Source organism: Panthera pardus, unplaced genomic scaffold (assembly GCF_024362965.1).
Source record: "Panthera pardus isolate Hobbes unplaced genomic scaffold, ASM2436296v1 HiC_scaffold_16, whole genome shotgun sequence".
Taxonomy (NCBI): Eukaryota; Metazoa; Chordata; class Mammalia; order Carnivora; family Felidae; genus Panthera; species Panthera pardus.
Genome location: NW_026526721.1, coordinates 93,467,384 through 93,494,931, shown reverse-complemented (window position 1 = coordinate 93,494,931; position 27,548 = coordinate 93,467,384). Strand labels below are relative to the sequence as shown.

Below are 27,548 nucleotides of genomic sequence, written 5' to 3'. Positions count from 1 at the left end.
ACCCAAAAGAATAATTATCAAAGGCATACAGTTCATTCTCTCTAGTTGTAATCAGCTTTGTAGCCAGAAATCTGTCCACTGCTTTCTCATCACTGGGTCTCATGGAATCCCACTCTCATTCAAGATTTCCTCCCGGGAAAAATTAATTTCTCCCTCAGTCCCTCAGTCCTATTCCCATAGGGCTACATCTCCATGTCTGTCCTAGCAGCAATTCCCGTTTGCACGGTTATTTATGGATGTCACTCTTAAACAATTTGGGAGGGAGGGGAGGGCAATGCGTGAAAGAAGGGAGCCTAACATTTACTGTGCCATTTCTATGTTCCAGGCTCTACGCTAAACATTTTATAGGCATTGTTTTGCTGTTCACAACAATCCTATGAGATAGGTACTATTTTTATCCCTGTTCTACAAGTGGAGAAATTAAGGCATAGAAGATTTTTATGTTACTTGTCTTAGGCCACAGGGTGCTGGAGTCCTCAGCTGTGAATCCCAGCTCTCTGGCACTAGGCTGAGGCCCCTAGTCATTATCTTTCCCAGTGAGGACTTTGTGGAGCCCAACTGTGCCTCAGAAGCCTCACAGACCTACTTTGCTTAGTCACTGCCCCATCACCCTGCATTTCCAGTCACAAGAGTAGCAACTCGGTGTTGGGATTGAGGGGAGGTAAGAGTTGGGGTTAGTCTTTGCTCCATGTTCCTAGCTTTGAAATATTTAAGTATCCCAACAGGTGGGTTTTTCCTTAGGATATAGGATTCTGGCTGGATTCCACCCCCCCCCCCTTCTCTGCCTTTATTGTTGTTGTTCTTTTTGGCATCACAATCACGTTAGCATCCCAAATATACTTCATCTCCAAATCCTCTACCCTTAGCTTAGCTTACAGGTTTTTACTCCAAAGTGGGAACAATGGTGAGATTTTTAAAACAATGTCAAATTTCACCTTCAATTTGTTGTTTTTCCTACTCTTAGCCCCATTTATCAAATTTCCCACTTTGGGTTCTGCATTGTCACATCCCCTCTCCCTCATACATCTGGAAGTGTTTTCCTGCTCCAAGCCATGGAACCTCCATCCCAATCCATTGCTACCTCTCCAATCTCATTTCAAAGGACTCTTTCATCAAAACTTGGGTACAGAACACTGAAAAAAAAAAACTTTAAAGGCCAAAAAATTGAGCACAGTTGCTAAATTCCACAGATGGCTCACTCCACATCTACAAACGTATTTGTAAGAGTGGTTCAACGGCACAGGAGAACAAATAACGAAGTAAAACATTAGCCATAAAAACCTTCTTTTCTGGAAATATATATACATTTTGAATGAAATGAATCATACCTTCTTCATTCATCTATTAAATGCACCTTTTCATTCGGTTCACAACTATTGTTCACCATAATGGACACTGGAGAGACAAAAATGAAAAAAATATATAGCCTAGGGCCCCAAGGATCTTACCTTCTCATGGGAAACACAGGAAATAAAGAAAAAGATTGCAAACCTAGTTATTCCTAGTGATCATGCTCTATATAAAGTCCACGCATACCAAAGTGCTATAGAGAAAAACAGACTGGATCGGTATGAAGATCCCAAGCAAGTGCTAAAGTATCCCCGGGTATCTCCTCCCCATCCTCTATTGATCAGCAATGGTTTTAAGCAACATTGAAGTCACTTCATGATAAACCAAAGGAAAGATAAATTTCAACTCCGTCTGGCATCTCCAAGGGCATGAAGAGGTAACACACCAAAACGCAGCCTTGTGTAGGAACTGACAAGGTTTTAGCACTGTCCTTCTGTGCCCCCTCTTTCGCTTCCTCCTCTCTACATTTGTTTCTCCCTCCCTGCCCACCACTTTTCTTTTCCCATGTTTATTCCTTATTCTCCTTCATCCAGATGTACTATCTATAAAAGCTCACTTTGAAAAAAAATCCCTGTTGAATACTGAACTTTGATTTTCCTGTTCTTAGTACAAAGTTTGTCAGTTTATGCCCTTAGATGTGTGTGTGTGTGTGTGTGTGTGTGTGTGTGTGTCTTAACAAAAGAACAGACTAAATGAAGTTATTTTTATTTCCATATTGCTCTTGGCTGATTCTCTTTTGTGCGTCAGAGGCTTTCCAAAGGTTCCCAACTCGAGATCCAAAAAGTTCAAAACATGATTGAGTACAGAATAAACTACTCCCTTCATGCAGAGGGGAGCCCAGGGCCACGAGCACCACCAGCAACTGGAGAAGGAATCTGGGATCTGGAGCCCTAAGCAGCAAGACTTCCCATGGCCCACAGTTGGCCACAAGCTTCTGCTCTGTGCACCCCTGACATAACCTAGGAGTTAAGTGAGCAGGTTAGCTCCAAAATGGTCATTTCCCCCATGGTTGGCAAATACAGCCCTCCCCAAAACAAACCCTGGCCTCTCCAGACTTTCCCAGGATCCCTATCCCAACCTCCTCACAATCAGGAAGTAAGGCTTAGCCCAATAGGTTTCCAGGACTCTGCCCCAAGGCTCCCAGCCCTGAACTTAACCAAACTCCACCTTAACTTCCTCTTCTGAAAAATAAGGGAGTTGAACCGACTTTCTGAGTTACACTCTGCAGTTATGTCAAATTATTTCTCCCTAAGGACAAATACAAGATAGGAATATGACAACTTGAAAAAAGTTTATTGGTTAGGAGGGTGGAATCTCAGGTTATATTTTACTGATGAGACAGCAGTGCCCCAAATTCTGGGTTCAGGCTGCCAGAGATGGAACCCCAGCTCTGCCATATGCTAGCTATATGATCTCTCTGTGCTTCAAATTACCTCATCTATAAAAGGGAGATGGTATTGGTACCTATTTCACATGGTTATCTTGAGGATTAAAGGTGTTCATGTTTGTAAAATGCATAGAATAGTGCCAGGCACATAGTAGGCGCTACATAACTACTGATTAAATAAATCATTTTATTCTGTCCCTGCAATGTTTGTTTAATAAATTCAAAAATTAACCTGCAATGTTTAACAAGTTCAAAAATTAAGAAAATTTCATAACAGAAAGGAAAAAAAAAAAACCTGTGACACTACGAAACACTTACATAACATATACAGTTGTTTAATAACCCAGCACTAAAACATCTGGGATCCAGATTTTACACTGCATTGTGAATTTAGGGAAACCAATACACTGGAATGCATTCCCACTGCAGCAAAAGATATGATGTGTACAATTCCTTTTCTAATCAGGAAAGTCGCAGGCTTCCCGGAAATTTAGGTTACAAGTTTCTCATTTTCACTCTGCAACAGCATTTATCCACACCCCAGCTGGAGAATACATTTTATTGTGTGGTGCTAACATTGAAAGGATTGTAAACATAAAACCAGGCCTGGCACAGTGACAGCTGTCTCCTGAATACAATGACTCAGAGCAACTGTGAGTTTAAAGAGCCATGTCTTATGTGCTAAGTCCTCGAGCATCATTGTTTAGTAGACACCTGGAGAGCAGAAGAAATCGCCACACCCAACAGTTAGCTTGGTCAAAACTGCTTCTAGTCACTAAAAAGGTGCCACCGTCTGAGCTCAAGCATGCCTTTGATACAGGCTACTGCACTGCTAAAGGAGCCAAAAGTATTTCAATTTAAGGTGAGATATGAAGGGGAGGAAACTATCAATAACAACTAACTACCTCCCGGATTCCTCTCTCTGGATAGCTAGACTTCACAATACCTTTATATGCAAATTTAAATAGCTCACCAGCTTATTCTTATTTTTTTTTTTTTTACCAGCTTATTCTTAAACAGTAATGTGTCAGATCTGTCCTGATGGAGATAAGATTTACTAAACACAAACTGGCTGTGGCTTTTCACCTTTCCTCTTTAAAAGTACATTTTGATGGGGAGGGGGGCAGGGGCGAGTGGGGGAGAGGGGAAAATGGGTGACGGTCATTGAGGAGGGCACTTGTTGGGATGAGCACTGGGTGTTGTATATAAGCGATGAATTATGGGAATCTACTTCCAAAGCCAAGAGCGCATTGTATACACTGTATGTATAGCTAACTTGAGAATAAATTATATTAAAAAAAAAAATGACAGGCTAACAAAATAAATTCTAAAAAAAAAAAAAGTGCATTTCTATAAAGCCATGGGAAGGAACTCAAACCTCGAATCATGAGAAAACTAAAGCCTGCAGCACAATCACTGTCATCAAAATGTTTTGAAAACCCTATGGGAAAGACAAAAGGTGTTCTGTGGAGGGATGGTGGTGATCCTAGGACAACAACGAGAAAGTACTTAATGCTATTAACTGTACGCTTACAAATGGCTAAGATGGCAAATTTTACGTCAGGTATTCACCACAATAAAAATAAAATTTAGAAAAACTCTGTTTAAGGGTTAAAGATAAATGAGTTTTCATAATTAGTTTTAGCTAAGAAACATACACTCATTGGGGGGCCTGGGTGGCTCAATGGGTTGAGCATCTGACTTCGGCTCACGTCATGATCTCACAGCTCATGAGTTCCAGCCCCACATCGAGCTCTGCACTGACCGTTCAGAGCCTGGAGCCCGCTTCAGATTCTGTGTCTCCCTCTCTCTCTGACCCACCCCCGTTCATGCTTTGTCTCTCTCTCAAAATAAATAAACATTAAAAGATTTAAAAAAAAAAAAAAAGAAAGAAAGAAACATATACTTGTTAATTAATCAGACAAGGAGAAGGGTCTCCCACTACCTAGTTTTAAGCAGATCAACAAACCTTTATGAGAGTTTTACAGCCCTTACCACTGTAATTCGTAAGTACTCTGACATTGGGGACAAACAAGGTAAAGACACATCTTCCACAAATCCTTAACTACTCATGCTTCTTATATTGATTGTGAGTTATACTGGATCTTGGAAAGACAGACTGGGAGTTAACACTGGGAGTTAGTTGAAAGGTTAGACTGGGAGTTAGTTGAAAGGTCCCCAAAGCAACATTTAAAGGCTGTATACAAATTCAAGCTAAAAGCCTGGGTACAAGTTCACTTGTATGTAAGTTAACAAAACATTTAATACTGAAAGAAATCCTTACTCAAATGTAACGCCGTGTGTAAATGTGGTGTCTGTTAACAGTTCAAGCTGTAGATTCTTTTCATTCTTTATGCTTTCATTACACCACCCTAAATTAGCCCTTTTAAATCACAGAGGTCTCTAGGTACCTAGTCTCCCAAAAGCCCTCAGAAGGCCCACAAGGGGTTATCTAAACTGAAATTGGCAGACCTGGTAGACAAAGTTAATGGAACTCTCCATTCTGGAGAAAGACCTAGGGATGATCTAACACTGAAGTCCTGTGGTCCTTAAGCATCTGCTTGAATGTAGTACTTCACAGAGGAAGGAAGGAAGGAAGGCAATAACCTGAGACTTGGAGAAGAAGCAAATATAGGCGTGGCGGTGGCTCTGGACTGATTGTACAAGGGCAGTTCTGAAGGGCGTCACAAAATCCTACCCAACGCTTGGAGCACCCCGCTCCTGGAGCAGAGACCTGGGTCCCAAACACCTTGAGCTGGAGACAGAAAAACAAGCCCTTTACCACACAACGGGCTCCTGGGCCCTTGCCCTTGCCCCACCCCAGCGTCATCACCTCGTGGGCGCACAGCAAGCAGCTGTGTGGCCACACGCCCGGCACCGTACATCTGGCAGGCTGGGCTCCAAGCCTCCGAGCGCAGCACTTCCTGGTTGGTCCGGGATGCTGGTCCCCTCGCGCCGCCATCCCCGCCATCCCACGGCGCACGAGAACCCCGGGCGCGAGAGGACACGGGGGCGCCAGCCCCACTGCCCCGGCGAGGCCCGCGGCGCACCCTGAGGGCACGCCCCCAGCCTCCCCTGGCGCCCGCGCGGCTCTGCGCTCCAGGCAGCGCCCGCCCTGGCAAAAGCACGGCCCGAAGTTTGTAAGAACTACTCTGCAAGAACTGGGCCCGAAGGCGCGCACAGGAGGCCCCGGGGCCTCCCGGGAGGCCGGTCCCGCGGGGCCGCCGGGCTCTGGCGCCCGCCGCCGACGCCTCTGCCAAGGTCCCGTCCAAGTTGGGCGGGGAGCGGCCAGCTGCCCGGGGCCGACGGGAGGAGGGACGGAGCGCGAGAGTAGCGGAAACCAGACGCCCGCGGGAGCCTGGCGCGCCCGGCCGCGGCGCGGCTCCTACCTGTAGGGCGAGGGCGGCCGCGGGCACCTGCGCGGTGTCGGCGGATTCTCGGGCCTCGGGCGCAGCTGGCACAGCTGGAGGCGCGGGAGGAGGGGAGGAGGAAGGGCCTGAGGGGGCACCGCGCTGCGCCGCCGCCCGGAACTCGCCGCCCGGATTCGCCCTGGCTTGGCAGGGGTGGGGCGAGGCGGTGCCGGGTCCGGGTGCGTTGCCGCTCAGGCTGGCCGCCACGGCTGGGCCGAAGGGCTCCAGAGGCCGGGCCTCTGTCCTCCTCCCCGTTTCTTCTCTCTTCTCCCAGAGTCTCGTGACTCAACCTCATCAACCTATGGAATGTTCACTAGCATTATTGCTGTTATTCTCAGGTGCTCTTAGGCCACCAAGTGCCCAGGCACCCGTTCCAGGAGCTTTGCCTGTGTTAACATACCCTCGCCTACTGGAGCCGGTAGCCACGAGTGGCCCTTTTGCAGGTAGGGAAACGCGGGTTGGAAAGAGGAAATAATTTGCTTGAGGTGACATAGTTAAGAAGTAGGAGCCTTGTTGACATCACCTATAAAGCCTTCTTCCAACTTCCAAGACTGGTGTTATTGCTAATGATAGGTAAGGAAACCGAGCCTCAGGAAAGTGAAGTATCCAGCCTGATGCCACCCAACTTAGAACACAGAATTCTGGAATTTGTGTCTTGATGTCTCTAAAACTGAAGCTGCGTATAATTCAGAAATCTTAGCATAAGATAGTAAGTTGGGAATAAAATGGAAAATTCCCAATCTACCCATGGAACTGTGCAAATAGGGCAATTTTTATGTTTTTAGTCCACCTAGAATAAAAATCTTAAGAGAAAGAGAACCAGTTATCTTGTGGCTTGACCAACAGGCCTTTTGGAATGTAGTTTTGAATATAGGCCAGCTCCAACCTCATTACACAATATTGGATTCTGCCAAGACGGAGGGAAGCAATCGGCCCAGCATACACCAAACTGTTAATAAGGATGGCCACTTTAAAGCACTTAGTGGATATTGCAAAGCTGAGACTGGATGAGTTACATAATTTCTTACTGCAAACATGGAATTACATGAAATGAAAAATGTCGTATTCCAGTCCAGGGGAAGGGGGCGGGGGGTGAAATTGCAGTCTGGAACTCTTTTTCCCTGTAACCTATAGTTGCTCATCCCTCCCTAGACCACATTTTTTTCTCTTGAGCACATCTTTTCCTAATGATAGAAGAGTCACGAAGCCGTCACTCTTTCCTTGTTGACAGAAATGATTGATGTCTTTTAAATCCTAGGATACTGACAGCTTTTTACAATTAAACACATGGCTCTCTGAGCAAACAGAGTATTGCCTAAGAAGAGTTTGGCAAGTGTAAGACAAGCATGTTACTGAAAGACTGAATATCCTTTCCTCCTCTTCTTTCTCAAGTTTTATTAGTCACAGATGATTTGGTAAGTGTTGTACACACAATTAACTGCACTCTTACAAGCTTGTCTTTAGAAATTGTAATGTTTTTGATTGAGAAGCAGCAGGCTATAAAATTGCATCCCAAATTCCTAAGTGTCATCATTAAAACATTTGGCACTGACCTACAACAATAGGTCTTCCTATTAACTATAATGAGAAATAAAATTATTTAAGTGCCCTCACAATAATTGAATTTCTGCTTCTCTGTGCTGGAGGAATCAAATAGTAAAAGGCCATATGTTGTTGATAGACAAACATACGCTGTGAACTGCCAAAGAGAAGTTTTAGGTGTACTGTGATTCTGTATGTAATTATTTCTGTTTTCCCGAGAGGTTTGCTGATTGTTGGTTGTTGCTATTATTTTTCCAAATCTTGCCTGTCTTCAGAGTTGTCAAGAAAAAAGTGACTACAAGATCCTATTATATATCCATCTGGATACACATTTGACATTTTTATCAAATGATATTCTAAATTCTCTCTAATTTTCATCTTTTCTTCTCAGTATAAAAGTGATATATGCCTATTTTTAATAATTTCCACATGTATATTTTACAAAAATACAAAGTTTTGGAGATAACAGAAAACAAATTTTTTTTTATTGAAATTATCTATAACCCCCCTAACACACCCATTGTGTGTTGGTACATTTCTTTTCTGTTATTGTTTGCTGCATTTCTTTTTTGTTCATTTTATATACCTAAACAAATGTTCATTACAAAATTATCATCATGCTGTACAATTCAGAATCCTCCTTGTCTCACTGAGTATTTTTTACTGTCACTAATTTTGTAAATATGATTTTTAATGGTGGAAGAATATTCCAATCATTTTTTTAAAATCTCTTCACCTACTGATGGCTTTTAGGATGTTCCCAGGCTTTGGGACAGTTTACAAACATTCTGGAATGAACATTGTAAATACCAATCTTTGTCGAAATCCCTAAATTCTTGAGATAGAGTCCTAAGAGTGGAACTACTGAATCAACATCTATAAACATTTTCAAAGATCTGTGAGATGCTGTAAAAACACCTTCCACTATTAAGTATTAGTTGCTTATATTTGAAAATGTGATGGATCAAAATCACATCTTGTGTTAACCAGGACTCATTCAACAATCAATAATGATGAACACTATTTTTTTGTGTTTATTATTTGTGCTATTTACTGACAATGATATATTCATGTCCATTTCCTGTTTCTTATCATATTATTTCTTTTGTTAGTTTTCATTAATGCTTTTAATAGAAACATGTTATATGTATATACATATACATATTACTTATAGAATACACTATAAAATATAATGAATGCTAATACACATATTATTTACAGATTGTTCTTTAAAATTTGCATACAGTTGTGTTCCCCTAGATTTTCCCTCATGGTGTTTTTATATGTATACTGCTGTCCAAATCATCTAGGTCATTTTAAGATGCCCAGCATCTATCATCTTTTCTGATAGTTCCATTTTCTTATAGAGAATTAGCCCTCCCCAAAGGTGTATAGTCTCAGCAAGAGAGCAATTTTGTGCCGCAGTCTCCAAAGCAAAGGGCAGATCCTTCCTCCCTATTCCCACCACCACTTTATTTACCTCAAAGGCCAAGTGGACCATACGAGGAAGCAGGTGATGTTTGAGATGGGACCCACTGAGCAAAGGCAGTTGTAGCCCCAGCATCAACTTGGCCCTGACCCCGGTGACCCAGTGAGAGACAGTTTCCTACTTCCTGATTTTTTTTTGCTTTTAACCTTCTGCACTTCCTCAGTATCTGCTGCTCCCAGCCTTGCCTTAAGTCTATGAAGCCCCGGTACTCTTTTCTTTCAGACAGCCAAGGGTCTGCATCCATTGTTTGCCCCCAGTAATCCTCACTGACATAACCTGCAGGACTTCTGTGTCTTTCGGTCCACCTTCTGTCCCCTGGTTAGCAACCATTTACTTTGTTTGTTAATTTGTAAACGTTTGATTCTTAATGCTAATTAACCACAGCACACAGCTACTCTGAAAACAGAGTACGGAGGAAGATATTTTATCATTGATCACCTGCTGACATAAATCAAGTCAGGCACCATAACAGTGACAGAAAGATGAGAGAACAGTGTACTTATCAAGACTTAAAGTTTTTAAAAACACATGACCTAATTAATTAATTTAATTTAATTAAAAAATACATGACCATGTCTATGGCCAAAAATCTCAAGAGAGAATGAGGAACAGAGTGCATATTGCCAAAGTATATTAAAGCTTTGTGTCTCTATATCTTCATTTTAGCTTTCTGTGGACCATTCATGTTTTATAATTTCTCCCAATAATGTTCAGCTTGTAAGCTATCTAGTACATGACTCTTTAAAAAGGGGCCACATTTGACGCCTACAGCCCCAACCAGGGATGAATCTTCTCAGTTACCCTTAGCCAGTCCCTTTGAAGGGTTTTCTGATCCAACAGTCATTCAGTAAGTCTAATAACTTGTTTAAAATATCTCTGTATTTTCAGTGTTTACTTGTTGTTTGAAATGATACTCATTTTCATGGATTTGTACATACATACAAGATAGGATGATTATTAAATAAGAAAACATATGAAATAATTTGGAAGAGTGAATATTTGTTTAGAACAAGTGTATGTCAATTGATTGCTACAATTGTGCTAAAATAACTTTGGGAGCACCTGAGTGGTTCAGTGGATTAAGCACCCCGCTCATAATTTTGGCTCAAGTCATGATCTCACTGTGCATGGAATTGAGCCTCCCCTCAGGCTCTGTGCTGACATCTCAGAGCCTGCTTGAGATTCTCTCTTGCCCTCTCCCTCTCCTTCTGACCTTCCCCAGCTCGCTCTCTCTCTCGCCCTCTCTTAAAATAAATAAACATTTAAAAATAAATAACTATAAAAGCATCTGTACTTGGTTTCCAAAAAAAAATCCATAAATTGCACAGTAAAAAATGATCTCAAAAAAGTAATGGCTCTAGGAACGTATAATTAAAAAAAAAATTTTTTTTCAAAGCTATTTTATCCAAACATACTCCTGTATTTTTGACTTTCACACTCAACATCAAATTTAAATATCTATCCATTCATACATCCTGAAAAACCACTATGCTGCAGGTACCGTTATAGTAGCTAAGGATATTGCATGAACAGAAGAAGCCTCTGCTTTTCTGTAGGAAAACAGACCTGAATGCAATATAGAGGAGATGATGGGTACGATGAAAAAACATAAACCAGGGTAAAGGAAAAAGCTGCCAGGGTGGGGTTGGGGAAATTGGCAGTGAAGGCCTCTCTGATAAGATAACCTTGGAGCAGAACAAAAGGAGAAAGCCTGTCAGATGTCTGGGCAAAGAGCATCTAGGCAGAGGGACTAGGAGGTACAGAGACGGTGAGCTAGAAATGTGTTTGGTGTTTTCATGAAAGGGTAAGGAGGCGAAGGTGAATAGAGTGGTGTGAACAAGGAGAAAAGTAATAAAACTGGAATCGGGCGACAGGGAACAAGTTTCTAAAAGGAAGAAATTTGAATTTAGTGTTAATTGATGTGGAAAGCTTCAAGTCAAAGAACGACATAATCTAACTTGTTTCAGAAGGACCATACTGACGACTATATGGAGAATAGACTGCATGGGGGGGAGGGTAGAAGCTTGAAGACAAAGTAACCGTCCAAGCAAGGGTATACTTGAGTGAGAGGCATGGAGGTGTTGGAAGTGGTCAGATTCTGCATCTTGGTACAGATAGCAAAGAAGCCAATAGTCAGGAAAACCAGTATTCAGGATGAGCCTTATTTGGCAGGGGTATCAGTTCACGGGGAGATGAATTAGTAAAGGCATCAGTGGAGCCAATTCGTTATATCACTGTTGCATTTTATCTTCAGCTAGATGAACGTTCTATGTGTTTGTGAAATGTAAATTTGAGCTCTTGCAATTTTGCCTGTAAGACTCAGTTCTACCGCCCTTAGACCAGTTGCTGTACCATACATGGTCCCATTTCAAAATTACAGACAGATTTCTCTCCCATCAAGTTTTCGACTCGGCCTTCACCCAAATAAACGTACAACCAATTCAGCATTTTAGTTCCTAACTGCAGTGCTGGTTGAAATCAGATAGGACACCTTCAGTCTCAAAATCATCTAGTTTCAGACACCGTTCTATTCCATTATAATTGGCCTTCTTTGCATTTTTTAAGAAAAATATTTCTGTAAATATGGGTTTGGCTTTATTTTTTCCTAGTTCTGTTTAGATTTAAAAGGTATGTTTGCTATACCAGCAAATGTTTTTACTTAGAATAGAAATAGAAGGACTTATTACAAAAGGTTTCTTTAGTGATAGTAAGAAAGGCAAAACTTCCCAGGGTGAGAGCCACTTGGTCCCCTGCCCATGTGCCTTCTAATCGTTTAGAACCTCCAGAGAATTAGGGAAGTGTTTTCTTGGCAAACATTTGCTAACAGCTAAGGAGTTTGGAAACATTTTCATCTCCCTGCATCATTTTTCATTTTCCAGTAGAAATGCAATCCTAGGGGCATTCACTCTAAACTGTTGCTGGTATAGGTTCTCACATTTATACAATCTGTTGAATCAAAAGTGCACTTTCAGGGTGCCTGGGTGGCTCAGTTGGTTAAGCGTCCGACTTCAGCTCAGGTCATGATCTCACGGTTTGTGAGTTCGAGCCCCGCATCAGGCCCTGTGCTGACAGCTCAGAGCCTGGAGCCTGCTTCAGATTCTGTGTCTCCCTCTCTCTCTGCCCCTCCCTGGCTCGCACTCTGTCTCTCTCTCCCTCAAAAATAAATAAACATTAAAAAATTTTTTTTTTAATTTTTTTAAAGTGCACTTTCGAACTAATGTCTTAGGCTAGTTTTATGACGCCTGTCAAGACACCCCCTACCCTCACACCTCAGATTGGCAAAAACAGATCTCAAAAATCTCTTAGCTCACAGCTTCAGCTGAGCTGAGATGTCCCCCAGAATCAGAACTTTCCTGTAAGAACAAAGTGGAATGGATGGATGAATGGAGGATTTCTTTATTAGGGCAAATTATTTGGCTTACATGCTAACTTAGGCTTACAGACCCTCTGCCCAGAGATATAACGTCACTATCCTTATAACAATAAAAATTCAGGGAACAAATTTCAGGGTTATAGATCCTTGCCTTTAAAATACAATGCAAAAGACCCCTGCATATCGTCAGAATTACTTTCCAGTCCTTTACTCATCTCATATTCACTTCTGGGAATCTGCACAGGCCCACAAGCTCCAAAACCCTTAGGAACAGAAAAAATTAAGATACTCAGAATTTTATAAATTTTTAGAAAATTCATAGAGCACATATTATGTTGCACCCCCAGCAAGGCCTGGGATTGCACCCCATACTGAACACCTTGTATTTCTGCAGCAAAAGATGTGAGTAAGCTACTGCATGGAAAAATAAAGACTGTAAAAAGCCTTACGTCAATGCAGATCGAGTTTTGCTGTCAAATGAGTTACGAACAAAACTTTGGGTGTTCAAAGTTTTTTGAGTTTTAGAATTGTGGGTAAGGCATCAGGGACCTGAATTAAAACAGAAATGAATAGACTTTGCAGTCAATAGCCTTTTCCTAGTCTACCAATTCATTCAATATCTTAGGGGACAGTTTTTGTTTGTTTTTGCCAACTAATCAGAGATGTTGCATTTTTATAGTTTTAGCAAGTGTATTTAACAAGTGAGCTAAGACCCCATTTGATAGTCATTTGGGGGAAGGTTTTTAACATAAATTAGTAAAGTCTACTTCCAAGTTTTTAAAAGTGGGCAGATGTGACCATTTGTATAGGTGACAAGTTTTCTGAAATCAATCAGGAAGGAAGCATTTTGCAAAGTCTTCTATCATGATCACACCACCAAGTTTTCTTCAAAAGTAGGAACTCCCACTTGCTATTAAAGTGGCACTTTTATTTTGAAGGCACAGTGTATTTTAAAATTCTGCTGTATGATCCTGGAATTGCTAGGCACTTGTTATCACAGAAAAGACAGAATGTGGACACTAGTGTTTTTAAAAATAAGAACATGTAGGGGCGCCTGGGTGGCTCAGTTGGCTAAGCATCCGACTTCAGCTCAGGTCACGATCTCGCAGTTCGTGGGTTCGAGCCCCGCGTCGGGCTCTGTGCTGACAGCTCAGAGCCTAGCCTGTTTCGGATTCTGTGTCTCCCTCTCTCTCTGGCCCTCCCCCGTTCATGCTCTATCTCTCTCTGTCTCAAAAATAAATAAACGTTAAAAAAAAAAAAAAAAAAGAACATGTAGTTCCTTTAAATTGGACAATTCTGAAAGGTAGTCAGCTATGATAGATAAAATTGGAGACCTTGTCCATGATACGAAATGTTTTCACCATCACTCATCATCTCTACTAAGAACAGTAAATGGTTTACAATAGTTTAAAGATCTGGCTTTTATACTATTATCTCTATCAGCAACATCTTGTAGCAATTTGTACACTTTAGCTTCAGTTTCTTTACAGCAAGAGCTTCTTGCCTCTGAATGATGCCGCGAATACATTTATTTTTGAAGCTATCTCTGTATCTTTATCCCAGAATCCAAATTTTATTCTAGACAAAGCAGCTCCTCCACCAGTGGTTATTTTGACACAGTTTTTCCATAAAACACTGTTTTTGTTATGGAATTCATATATGTTGGGAATATATTTTTCTCCATCAGTACATCTTTCCATTATTCAGTAGCTCCCAGCCCTATCAGAGCAACACGCCCTTTTTATTATGACAGTATCCCCTCTATTATCTTAAAATGGAATTAATTTGTAGTTTCAAAAACTACGTATAATGTATTGACAATAAGGGAGAAGTAAGAGAAAGTAAATTATAATAAAATAGACTATCTCTCAATATGTAAAATTCTCAGACAAACCACACTAGAAGACATAAATAAAAAGATCAGGGTCTGGGGGCACCTGGGTGGCTCAGTCGGTTAATCGGCCGACTTCAGCTCAGGTCACGATCTCAAGGTCCGTGGGTTCGAGCCCCGTGTCGGGCTCTGTGCTGTCAGCTCAGAGCCTGGAGCCTGTTTCAGATTCTGTGTCCCCCTCTCTCTGACCCTCCCCCGTTCATGCTCTGTCTCTCTCTGTCTCAAAAATAAATAAACGTTACAAAAAATTAAAAAAAAAAAAAAAAGATCAGGGGCTGGTATTGCCTTTGGTGAATACATTTTTGTTTAAGACAAATTTCCATCCAAATACTGCTACAAAATTGCTTCTCAAATTTTGATGTGTATACACGTCACCTGCGGCTCTTGTTAAAATGTGGATTCTGATTTCAGAGGTCTAGGACCAGGCATTTCTAGTAAGTTCCTAAGTGATTATAGTGCTACTGGTCCCCTTAAAGCTGGACACTTTGAATAGGGAGGGTTAACACAATTTCTTTATAGTGACATTTAAGTGTGACAGTTACAACTGTTGACTGATAAAGGTGTTGCCATGGGTAACATAATTTTCCAAATAGCCTCAAATAAATTCAGGTCAGATTTTGCTGCCAAGTGAGTTATAAACAATCAGTTCATGACTGTTGAATGAACCAGAGTTGTTGGTAAACAACTCTTAGCAAAGTTCCAAACAATTTTTCCTCAGTTTGGACACTGGTTACATTCTCCAAAAAATGCAGTGTATATGAAAAGTGTGAAAGCAATATTTTGAATGTATACATAAAACAGAGTTTAGGTTAGGGGCACCTGGGTGACTCAGTAAGTTAAGTGTCTGACTTCGGCTCAGGTCATGACCTCACAGTTGGTGGATTCGAGCCCCCGCATCAGGCTCTGTGCTGACAGCTCAGAACCTGGAGCCTGCTTCAGATTCTGTGTCTCCCTCTCTCTCTGCCCTTCTCCCACTTGTGCTCTGTCTCTCTCTGTCTCTCAAAAACAAATAAAAATGTTTTAAAAAAAGTTTTTTTTTTTTTAAACAGAGTTTAGGTTCTAGGCTCAAATAATTAGCAGATTTTTCACCTACATGAATGTCCAATAAAACCTTTGGAAGTTGTGTGGGACAAAGAACGACTCTTCATTGTACAAAATCATTGCACACACAGCAGACCTCTAGCATCCCTGGCCTGTACCCATCACATGCCAGTAAATGGCCCCTAATCATTGTTGATCAAAAATGTACCTGCCCCATTTCCAAAATATTCTGGTGAGACAGGCAGTATGACTTCTGCTGATTACCACTGCTTAAGTGAAACTCAAACATTACTGTTTGCATTTAATTAAAACAGAATCCAACAGAAACCCAGACATTATAGAAACATTCATTCTTTCCTCCAACTGTATAGCAAGCCTCCAACACTGTGTAATTTGCTGTAACACTTGTTCCTTACATTCTCCCACAACTTGATTTATGCATCTTCCATAATTATTTGCTGATGCTTGGTTGCCATATTGTTTTCTTCACATTATTGTAATTATTTTTACTTCAATAGAAACTGGAGGGAGGATACCTGCATTTACAAAAATATTTTATTAGAACAGTTTTCTTCTTGGGCGCCTGGGTGGCTCAGTCGATAAAGTGTCCAACTTCAGCTCAGGTCATGATCTCATGATTCGTGAGTTCCAGCCCCATATCGGGCTCTGTGATGACAGATCAGAGCCTGCAGCCTGCTTCAGATTCTGTGTCTCCCTCTCTCTCTCTGCCCCTCCCCGGCTGGCTCTCTCTCTCTCTCTCTCTCTCTCTCAAAAATAAATAATAAAACATTTAAATTTTTTTAAAAACAACTTTATTTATAAATAAATAAATAAATAATATTTTCTTCCTACTCTTCAGAAAATTGTAAGTCCAGTTATTTTTCTTGGGTTGTATAGTTTAATGTTTGCTCTCAGAAATTCTGATTTATAGGTAATAAATAAATTATAAGCAGAGTATTCCTTATATTAATCCTATTTTTTCAGTTAATCACTATAAAGTAATTTCTATAGGCTTCAACCTTATGAAAATAGGTTGATTAATATAGAATATATACACACCAAGAAATCTCTTCTCATAATTTTGTTTACAAAACTTTAAGAAGTCTGTTAGGCTAGCACTTAACAGAGATTAATTTTTGCAATAAATGTTAAAATGCAACTCAGATTCCATAGTTAAAAATGAGAAATATACTAATTTCTGTTTTTTCTTAGAGTTTTGTTTTTATATAATTCAGCTAGCCATACACCAAATACAGCATATGGATAGTAAGCAATGTAAATTTTAAATTTTACACAAATTACATATGTATCACCAAAATGTTGCACATAAAATATTGAAGACAACAATGAATAACTTGAAATCTGTTCAAAGAAGTTAAAAAAAATGAAGCAACTAGTTATGTACAAGGGAACACCCATAAGGCTGTCAGCTAATTTTTCAGCAGAAACTCTGCAGGCTAGAAGGGAGAGGTATGACATATTCAAAGGGCTGAAAGGAAAAAACTTACCACCAAGAATACTCTTCCTGGCAATGTTATTATTCAGAATTGGAGGAGAGAGAGTTTCCCAGACACAGAAAAGTTAGAGGAATTTATCACCACTAAACCAGCCTTACACAAAATATTAAGGAGACTTCTTTAAGTGGAAAAGAAAAAGCCATAAGTAGAAATAAGAAACTTATGAAAGAAAAAATTTCATTGGTAAAAGCAAACATGTAATTAAGTTAGTAGTTCATCACTTACAACCAAAGCTTATATGAAAGTTAAAGGACAAAAGTGGTAAAATAGATATATCTCTATAAAATTAGTTAAGGAATACATAAAATAAAAAGATGTAAAATATGACATCAAGTTCATAAATTGCAGTGAGGGAGTAAAAATGTAGTGCTTTTAAAATCTGTTTGAACTTAAGTGACTTAAAACCTAAAATAGACTGCTATCTATAGGGTGTTATATATGAACCTCATGGTAACCACAAACTAAAAACCTATTAGTAGATAAACAAAAAATAGAAAGGAATCAGGGAATATCATCAAAGAAAGTCATCAAATCACAAGTGAAGAAAGCAAGAGAAGTGGGGAAAAAGTACAAAAATAACCGGGAACAATTAACAAAATGGTAACAAGCGCATACATATCAATAATTACTTCAGATGTAAATGGACTAAATGCTCCCCATCATAGGCTCTATATGAAAGATATAAGGTGACTGAACGGATAGAAAAACAAGACCCATCTGTATGCTGCCTACAAGAGACTATCTTCATACCTAAAGACACACACAGACTGAAAGTGAACAGATGGAAAAAGATTTCACACAATAGAAACAAACTAACAAAGAAGCTGGGGTAGCAATATTTATATCAGACAAAATAAACCTCAAAACAAACTAGCAGGAATGCCCAGGTGGCTCAGTTGGTTAAGCAACCGACTCTTGATTTCAGCTCAGGTCATGATCTTGCATTTTGTAGGTTTGAGCCCCATGTTAGGCTCATGGTGACATCTAAAAAAATTTTAAGTTTTGTTTTAAAATAAAATCAAACAAACTAGCAAGAGACAAAGAAGGGCATTGCATAATGATAAAGGGATCAATCCAGCAAGAGGATATAACGATTATAAATATCTATGCACCCAACATTAGGAAAATCTAAATACATAAAGCAATTATTAATAGACATAAAAGGAGAAGCTGACAGTAATATAATAATAGTAGGGGACTTTAACACTCCACTTACATCAATGGAGAGATCATCCAGATGGAAAATTAATAAGGAAACAGTAGCTTTGAACAATACATTAGATCAGATGAACTTAACAGGTATATAAAGAACATTCCATCCCAAAACAGCAGAATATACATTCTTTTCAAGTACACCTGGAATGTTCTCCAGAACATGTTAGGCTACAAAAGAGTCTCAATAAATATAAGAAGAGTGAAATTATATTAAGTATCTTTTCCAACCACAATGGTATGAAACTAGAAATCAATTAAAAGAAAAAAAACTGGAGAAAAATAAACACATAGAGTCTAAACAACATGCTACTAAACAACCAATGGACCAATGAAGAAATCAAAGATAAAATTTTAAAAATACCTTGAGACAAATTAAAATGGAAACACAAAATTCCAAAGTCTTTGGGACACACAAAAAAAGCAGTTCTAAGAGGGAAGTTTACAGGGATCCTGGCCTACTTCAAGAAACAGGAAAAATCTCAAATAATCTACTCTTGCACCCAAATTAATTAGAAAAAGAACAAAACCCAAAATTAGTAGAGCACTGGCTTTTGGGGTCTGGCTTATTTTACGTAAGGTAATGTCCTAAAGTTTCATGCATATTGTAGCAAGAACTTCCTTCCTTTTTAAGACTGACTAGTATTCCACCATATGTAATATGTATTATATTATATCACATTTTGCATTTTGGTAGGTTTTGTGTTTCTAGTAATTTGTTCACTTTATCTAGGTTATCCAATTTTTGATGTACATTGTTCATAGTACTCTCTTATAATTCTAGTAATGCAGAATCAATTGTAATGTCCCCACTTTCATCTCTGATATTAGTAATTGTGATTTTTGCTTTTTTTCCCCTTAGTCCATCTAGCTAAAGGCTGTCAATTTTGTTGATCTTTTCAAAGAACCAAACTTGTTTTCATTGAGTTTCTCCTTTTTTTTTTCAGTCTGTATTTCACTTATCTCTGCTCTAAAATTTAGTATTTCCTTCCTTCTGCTAGCTTCGGGTTTAGTTTGTTCTTCTTTTTCTAGTTCCCTAAGTTGTAAAGTTGGGTTGTCGATTTAAGATCAGAAAGTGTCTATTTTTTTTCTTAGCATTTACAACACGCCAAAAATTGGGAACCCTGAGTATGCTCACACACAAACTCTAAACATTAGAAAAGCAGATTTCAAAAAACATCTAAAGAAATTTTTGACGTGATTACATAGCAAGAGACTATTCAAGGAAAGTTCTTGAAGTTTCTTGGCCCTCCAAAGTATAGATAGAATAGATGGAAAGAGGGACCCAAAATTCAAAAAAGTAAGAATTTTATTAGAAAGTATCAAGCCCTGGGGTGCCTGGGTGGCTTAGTAGGTTAATCGTTCAACTTTGGCTCAGGTCATGATCTCACAGTCTCTGTGTTTGAGCCCCCCATTGGGCTCTGTCCTGACAGCTCAGAGCCTGGAGCCTGCTTCAGATTCTGTGTCTCCCTCTCTCTCTGCCTCTCCTCTACTCTCTCTCTCTCTCAAAAATAAATACTAATATTTTTTTAAGTGTCAAGCCCTGAATAAGGGGACTCATGATAAATACTAAGTTCAAATTTAAAAGACTATTTCCGGGGCGTCTGGATGGCTCAGTCAGTTAAGTGTCCAACTTCAGCTCACATGATCTCACAGTTTGTGGGTTGGAGACCTGCATCAGGCCCTGTGCTGACAGCTCAGAGCCTGGAGCTTGCTTCAGATTCTGTCTCCCTCTCTCTCTGCCCCTCCCTGGCTTGCACTCTGTCTCTCTCTCTCTCTCTTTCAAAAATAAACATTAAAAAAAAATTTTAAAAGACTATTTCTTAAAGAATATTTCTCTTCCTAGAGAACTCTTAGCTCATCTAATTTCCAGTTTCTAAACCTAGGTGTTTGACATTCCAGCCACTAAAAACATTGTAGTTGCAATTGCAGAGTCTGTGCTTGGTAATGAAGAGTCAGGAAGAATATGAGAATCACCAGGAGACTGAAAAACGAAAACTGGTTTCCAGTGTTCAACAACAACAAAAAAATGTGACTCTAGATAAAATGAACTAATTGTTCAGCCATAATTTGTTGAACACCTAACCTATGCTAAACACCAAGCATAGTTTGGAGAGACAATAAGAAAATAGAATCCCTAACCTATAGCTTACATTCTAGTGGAGGGCCCAGATTAGATCATGAAAAGATACAGTGTTGGGGCACCTGGGTGGCTCAGGCAGTTAAACGTCTGACTCTTGGTTTCGGCTCAGGTCATGATCTCACAGTTCTTGAGATCCAGCCCTGTGTCGGGCTCCGTGCTGACAGCCCAGAGCAGGCTTGGGATTCTCTCTCTCCCTGTCTCTCTCTCTGTCCCTTCCCTGCTTACACTTTCTGCCTCTCTCTCAAAATAAATAAATAAACTTAAAAAAAAAAGTTACTGTACTGCAGTAGAGATTAGTGTTACAACGGAGACCAGAAAATAGGTACAGTGCAAGGGTAGAGAGGGACAGCCTTATGCTACCCGGCGAGGTAGACAGGGCTTAGGTGCAGATAAAGAGACTGACCTTCACCAGCTGATGAATGGAAATGCTAGGGAAGAAGAATGAGGAAAAAGCAGGGAGAGAGTGGCATGGAAGTTTCTTCTGATGGGTGAAAGAAGAAAGACTATCTTCAGAGTGGGGGATGTTCTGGCAACAGCCATCTTAAGCTGGGCTTCTGGTTCATATGTCAGATTAGACATACATGTTGGAGGGCAGATGACAATGGTTTTACTTGGGTGTCATTTAATACAGGTAGGGCTTTAAGCTAATCAAGTTATCTGTTCCTCCGATATTATTTGGAGCCATTGAAGAGGGCACTGTGTCAAGACAGTTGGCTGGTCACTACGACTGGTGGTTTCCACTGGACATCAGCAGGAACACCTGGGCACTGACTTGACACCCATATGGCTCCCTTGTGCAGATGCCAGGCTGAGGCTGTGTTCTCTTGATCTAGGGCTTTCATGACTGTGATATCTCCAAGTCTACACCTCAGCCTTCCTTGAATTCCTCTGACCTGTTCACTAATACTCACTCTTAGGAGAGCCTGGGTAGCTCAGTCGGGTAAGTGTCCGACTCCCGATTTTGGCTCGGGTCATGATCTCACTGTCATGAGGTCCAGCCTCGTGTTGGGCCCCATGCTGGGCATGGAACTTTCTCAAGATTCTCTCTCCCTCTTTCTCTGCCCCTCCCCACTCACATGCATGCTTTCTCTCTCTCTCTCTCTCTCTCAAAAAAAAAAAAAAAAAAAAAAATATATATATATATATATATATTCAATCTGCAAGTATGCATGTGAACATTTCTATTTTGCAGCTAGTCCTGCAGCTTTTGACATTAAGGATCAAAATTCTCTTACCCTTTTTTTCTGGTTTTGTTGTACCCATATCCCCTCAAAGTGCCAGGTGACTATTGTCCAATTCTTTGAGCTGGGGGGAAGGGAAGATAACAGAGTGAATGGTGGAAGGGACTGAATAAAATGTGTTCATGGGAGAGGACAAGAGATGAGAGTGGAGATAGAGAGGCAGTTAACCAAATTGTTTACAGTGCTAAGTAGTGAGATTTTGAGTGGCTTTTGTTTTCTCTTTAATGCATTTATGTTAAAAACCTGTTTACAAAGAGCCACTTATTACTTTTATAAACAGAAAACTACTCATGAATATTATTATTTTTCTCAGATAACGAAGAATCACAATGAGTCAGCAGGAGTTCCCCAGAAATTAGTTATCATAAATAAACCTGATATAATATTTGGATAGAGCTACTAAGTGGATAAATCAGGAGAATACATATACATGGTATTTCTGATTATTTTATTATGTGGAACCAAAATTGATTAAATAATCTCCAAAAAGTGTTTATCATAATGTGTGACTCTCAACCTAGAGTAATGCCTTTAGCGAATTGCCACAAGGCCCCACATAGCTTCATCTAATAACTTACATGAAAAAAACAAATTTGTGTTTATTAAATTTGCAGCTGGAAACTGAGGGAAAGATATCAGAAGCACGATTCACAATAACTTCAAAGGAACAGCAGCGTGGGTTATATTACTGAGATACCAAGCAGTAATATGTGTCCAGTTCAGCAAACCAGCTCTCCACGCCTGGGATGGGAGGCAACCGGAGAGAGAGTAGGTACAAGACCAACAACTTGAGCTGCCTGCAGGCTCGGGAAGATCTGCAAACACCGGTTCCCTAGCCCAAAGCTACCATGACGTTAGGCATCCTTAATGAAGACGCCACACCTGGAACAAGGTGAGGACTGTTCCTCCATTCTCTGATTAGATGGCAACCTTCATCACTTGCATATCTGTGCCCTACTGGCCCAATTGCATTGAGTGGGGGAGTGGGGAAAGGAGAGATGGCCCTCATCCCAGAGAATTTGGGAGCTATTTTCCAGTGCCAGTGGGCCAATACTATGGCTGCTGGTATTCTTGGAGTCCACGCACTTGTTTGGACCCAATACTTAGATCAGCTAAAGAACAGATACCTTTCTGCAATTTCCCGAACTTGTAACTTCCTCCCCATTGAGTGTATTTGTGCAAAATATTGCACAAGGACTTTCAAAAATTGTTAAAGCTAAGCTTGTTTCTAAAGCCCAGCTCCCAGTTGAATTTGAGATTGATGGATAAAAGATGTTTTCTACTCTCATTTGCTAAAACCATGAATCTGGATTTGGTCCTAGGTAGAGAAAGTGTTCTTTACGATGACATCTCCTATAAGAGGAGATTCTGGTTAACCTCACTGGTATTGATTGACCGTTTCCCAAAAGTCTTTAAGTTGGCATTTAGATATGTGCTCTAATTTAGTCATCTTATTATAAAATCTGCAGTGTATTTAGCTATGAATACTTATAACCAAGTACGTAATAACCTTTTTTACAGGAAGGAAATGTGTACCTCTTAGGATTTTTATTTCTAGTCCTTTTCTTTCATCCTTTTAAATTTCTTTCTTTTCTTTCTGTTCTTTTCTTCCTTACTTTTCTTTGTCTTTCTTTTGTCTTTCTTTGTTTTGTCTTTCTTTCTTGTCTTTCTTTTTTGCTTTTCTTTCTCTTGTCTTTCTTTCTCTTTCTTTCTTCTTTCCCTTCTTTCTTCTTTTCCTTCTTTTCTTCTTCCTTTCTTCCCACGCTCCTTCCTGCCTATCTTTCTATAGAGTCAGACAGTACTAAACACAAAACAGTTGATGACTGGGAGCGAGAGCCCAATCTTTATGTAACAGAGGGCCCCCAGACCGGCCTAAACTGTTGCAAATTCAGACAAGCCTAGGGAGGTTCCAGGGCCAGCTGTATTTGTGTGAGACTGAGGAGTCCCCTGAGGAAGACAACTCCCGAGGAAGGAGAGTCAAGGCCAGAGTCCTCGTCCAAAGATCATGTACTAGACCATACTCCCACTATCTGCCAAGGACATGCAGCGGAGCATCACATCAGCTGCTGGGTGAAGGCCCAGGGCCCAGGGCCACCTAGAGGCAGCTGGAGGAAATGAGTGTGGGATCCTGTGTGGCAGGAGTAGCAGACTCCCAGAGGGAGACAGGAGACCATTCTCTGGCTGAATTCTGCAGGAGGGAGTAAGGTCAGAGGAAAATGGTATGGCCTAGGAAATCAGAGTGTTTTGAAATATTTTGGAAAAAAATCTGAAGGGAAAACTGATGTACATCAAAGAGCATATTCCCTTATCATTCATGATGAGAAAATGCTGATAAAAGATAACTCACTTGTGCTATAGAGGTAGGTCCTCTGTTTACAAACACCTCCTTTAGGTTAGGGAGAACCTATGGGTTGTTCATTCCAAAGTTACTCTAAAGCCAGTATTTAAAAGGAAAATTTTTGCACCCTTAAAGGTGCACCCCAGGGGCACCTGCATGGCTCAGTTGGTTAAGTGTCCGACTTTGGTTCAGGTCATGATCTCATGGTCCATGAGTTCGAGCCTGGCGTGGGGCTCTGTGCTGACAGCTCAGAGCCTGGAGCCTGCTTTGGATTCTGTGTCTCCCTCTCTCTCTGCCCCTCCCTGCTCATGCTCTGTCTCTCTCTGCCTCTCAAAAACAAATAAACATTAAAAAAATTTTTGTTGAAAGTGCACCCAAAAAAAGTTGCAAATCTCCTCTAAGGAAATAGAACACAAATTTTGCCTGACTGGAATTATTATACTTTTGAAAACACAATTAAACCTATGTTGTAAATACTTCTTCCACTCGACAAAAGTATAAATGCACTTTGAAACGTCTTTCTTATAATGACTGTCTTTAACTCAGAATTAACAAGGAAAAGGTAAGCAGATTTGGGGAGATTTTTTTATTGCTATTATTATAAACACATACAATGACTTCTTCACAGTGTGTGTGGGCTTAGCTGGTTGTACACAAACATTTCTAGACATCAATAATACTTCTATACTTTCATAAGCTTTTAAGTATAGCACCTTGCAATAATATGGTCTCCCCTCATCACTACATTTTCTCATTTGTGGACCTCAGCAAGCACATCTCCAGGCTTCAGTTCGGGCCAGCTCTGACGTCGCTGGGAGCATCAAACTCATTGACCTCAAAATGCATATAGTTGGGTTCTATAATGTTTTTCGGGGTTTTTTTTCTCTTTTTTTTCTATATCAAGAGAGGAGAAAAAAATATATAAATTGCACGTGGCCTAAAATGGACGTCGTCTGGAGATGACGACTTGTGTTAACTGCATAGCCTTGCTTCCCGTCCACAGAACACGTGCCCATTTCAATATTTACAGAATGTATTATTAGGGAACATAGAATAATAAAACATGAAATGAGGCAAAAGCATAGGAATTTGGCTTTTATTTTCCTTTTGGTAGAGAGATTTTTGTCTCACTCTTGGAACGAACTTAAAATAAAGGCTGTTAAGCGAGGCTGGAAACAATTTTTTTAAGCAAAAGCAGGAGTTATATTCACCTTTTTGGAATTGTACAGATGTAACCTGTCTAGAGAATAAGAAGGATAGAAGGGGCGTCTGGGTGGCTCCGTAGGTTAAGCATCTGACTTTGGCTCAGGTCATGATCTCCCAGCACATGAGTTCGAGCCCCACATCAGGCTCTGATCCTGCTTCAGATTCTGTGTCTCCCTCTCTCTCTGCTCCTCCCCAGCTTGTGCTTTGTCTCTTTCTGTCTCAAAAATAAATAAACATTAACAAAAATTAAAAAAAAAAAAAAAAAGGATGGAAGAGAGTAGTAGATGACATTAGAAGAACTCATACAATGGCATTTTTTAAAAAAATACTTTGGTCAGTTTAGCATTAAGAAAAACAAGGACACCTGGGTGGCTCAGTTGGTTAAGCATGCAAATCTTGATTTCAGCTCAGGTCTTGATTTCGTGATTCGTGAGTTCAAACCCCACATCGGGCTCTGGCCAACAGCACAGCCTGCTTGGGATTCTCTCTATCCCTCTCTCTCTGCTCCCCCCAAAAATAAATAAAATTTTAAAACTCAAAAAAAGAAAAGAAAAACAAAGGGTAAGCGTTTTGTGATTTGTGTATGCATGTCTGTGCGAGTAAATGATAAGTCTATTTCCGTAGGTCTTACTGTTTCTTATCTCATACACACACACCAGAGGACTTACCTATATAAGGTCCATACAGAAGTGGGTCTGACTAAAGATGGCAGAAACTTCCTCAGAGTCTACCACATTGTGCCTCTCCTTCCTGCCACTCACTAAACATGATTTACAAAATGGACGCTTTCAAAAATTCTTCTGTCCCTCTCTTTCATAGGAAATAGACGATTTTCCTAACACATAAACACCTCTTACCCCAAGTTTACAAGAACGTGGATCAGGAGTCTGACCTATCTCTTTTGAAAAGCTGCCCATCTTTCATATGGAGCGTAACAGATGAAGTGCAAAAATAGCAATGGATACCACTCTAGGCGATCATCGATGCTATAAGGAGCGAGGAAAGGAGAACCTCTGTGAAGAGAGAATTGGAAGAAACAGTAGAATTCACTCTGTTTTTAAATATCCTAAGTGAATATGGTCTAAAAACCACAAAGCATAGTTTTATCCTCAAAGGATGTAAAGGAAATAGAATCTTCAGAAAAGAAAGGCTGATTTGTGCTGGGGAGAAAGCTGAAAAGAACATTTTATAAGAAAGTCAAACTTCAGCCAAGCCCTTAGTTTTTTCAGCCTGAGGCCTGAACTATAAAAATTGGAAGGAACTCTCTCTTTAGGACTAGACCAAAGAGTTTATATTATGGATCCTAGCAGCTAACTTTGTGTTAACTACTTCTCTCCCGCTATGCTAAGCCTGGTAATGGGATTAGGATGCTTCTACTCTGGCTTCCTTCTTCCACTTTCCTCTCTGCTAGGAAAATCTAGGACTGTTGGGCATGGAGGACGGCACTTGTTGGGATGAGCACTGGGTGTTGTATGGAAACCAATTTGACAATAAATTATATTTAAAATAAATAAATAAAAATTAAAAAAATAAAAATAAAAATCTAGGACTATTATTAGCATCATTGCCTGATTATTGGTAACACAAATAATTATTGGCAAATAACCAAAACTGAAAAAAAAAAGTTTAGCAACAATATACGAGACATTGCTCTGTTCCACATATCCAGACGATTTTAAACTCAGTATCAGATAATTATAACGTGTGACCTGTGGAACTTGAACGTTTATGCTGAGCTTATATCAAATTTATCCAAGTTGAAACAACTGAGTAATGATGTCAAAGATTCATACTTAATAGTTGAATTGTATTCCCTTTAAAACTTAAAGGTGAGTTGAAAATTTAGGAAAAACTATGAAATTTTTTTTTTTTTTTAATGTTTATTTTGAGACAAAGATAGACAGAGTGTGAGTGGGGGAGGGCCAGAGACAGAGGAAGACACAGAATTGGAAGCAGGCTCCAGGCTCTGAGCTGTCAGTACAGAGCCCAACACGGGGCTCAAACTCATGGACCATGAGATCATGACCTGAGCTGAAGTCGGACACTCAACTGACTGAGCTACCCAGGCTCCCCAAAAACTATGAGATTCTTAAAGCAGGACCTGTTTCTCCCTACGGTATTGCCATTCAAATTGAAGAACTGAACTAATATAAGTAATGATGCATCTGTCACTAGAGGGGGTTAAAGCATTTCTGTCCTCTGTTGCCCTGGGGAAAGAAAGGTTCTAGAGAGTTGTCCTTCCTCCCCTTTGGTATGTGTGGGAGTATTAAACCCCAAATAGAAGAGTGCTAAACTTTTTTTTTCATATTTTGTTTTTCTATAAACAAACTTTATCTGTGGCCTTGTAGCAGACAGTCAGTTCCAGGAAACACACAGCAACAATGTCATTCCCCTTGCATTGCACATAA

At 40.1% G+C, this 27,548-nt stretch overlaps 2 protein-coding genes across 7 annotated transcripts in view; one reads left to right on the top strand and one right to left on the bottom strand.

The window, feature by feature from the left end:
• The window catches only part of PLD1 (phospholipase D1), a 204,390-nt gene extending 198,123 nt beyond the window's left edge, over nt 1-6,267 (bottom strand). Inside the window, exon 1 of the mRNA XM_019463174.2 lies at nt 6,127-6,267. The gene's annotated coding sequence lies outside the window, so the exon portion shown is untranslated. The remainder of the gene's footprint in view (nt 1-6,126) is intronic.
• TMEM212 (transmembrane protein 212) overlaps nt 5,908-27,548 on the top strand; it is a 53,016-nt gene continuing 31,375 nt past the window's right edge. For 3 of the 6 annotated variants that reach the window (XR_008422510.1, XR_002083980.2, XR_002083979.2), the window contains exons 1-4: nt 6,415-6,590; nt 7,406-7,562; nt 9,845-10,025; nt 22,211-22,488. The gene's annotated coding sequence lies outside the window, so the exon portion shown is untranslated. Of the gene's footprint in view, nt 5,999-6,266; nt 6,591-7,405; nt 7,563-9,844; nt 10,026-22,210; nt 22,489-27,548 lie in introns of those variants that run through there. The other 3 variants (XR_008422511.1, XR_002083981.2, XR_002083982.2) reach the window with 3 other exon arrangements.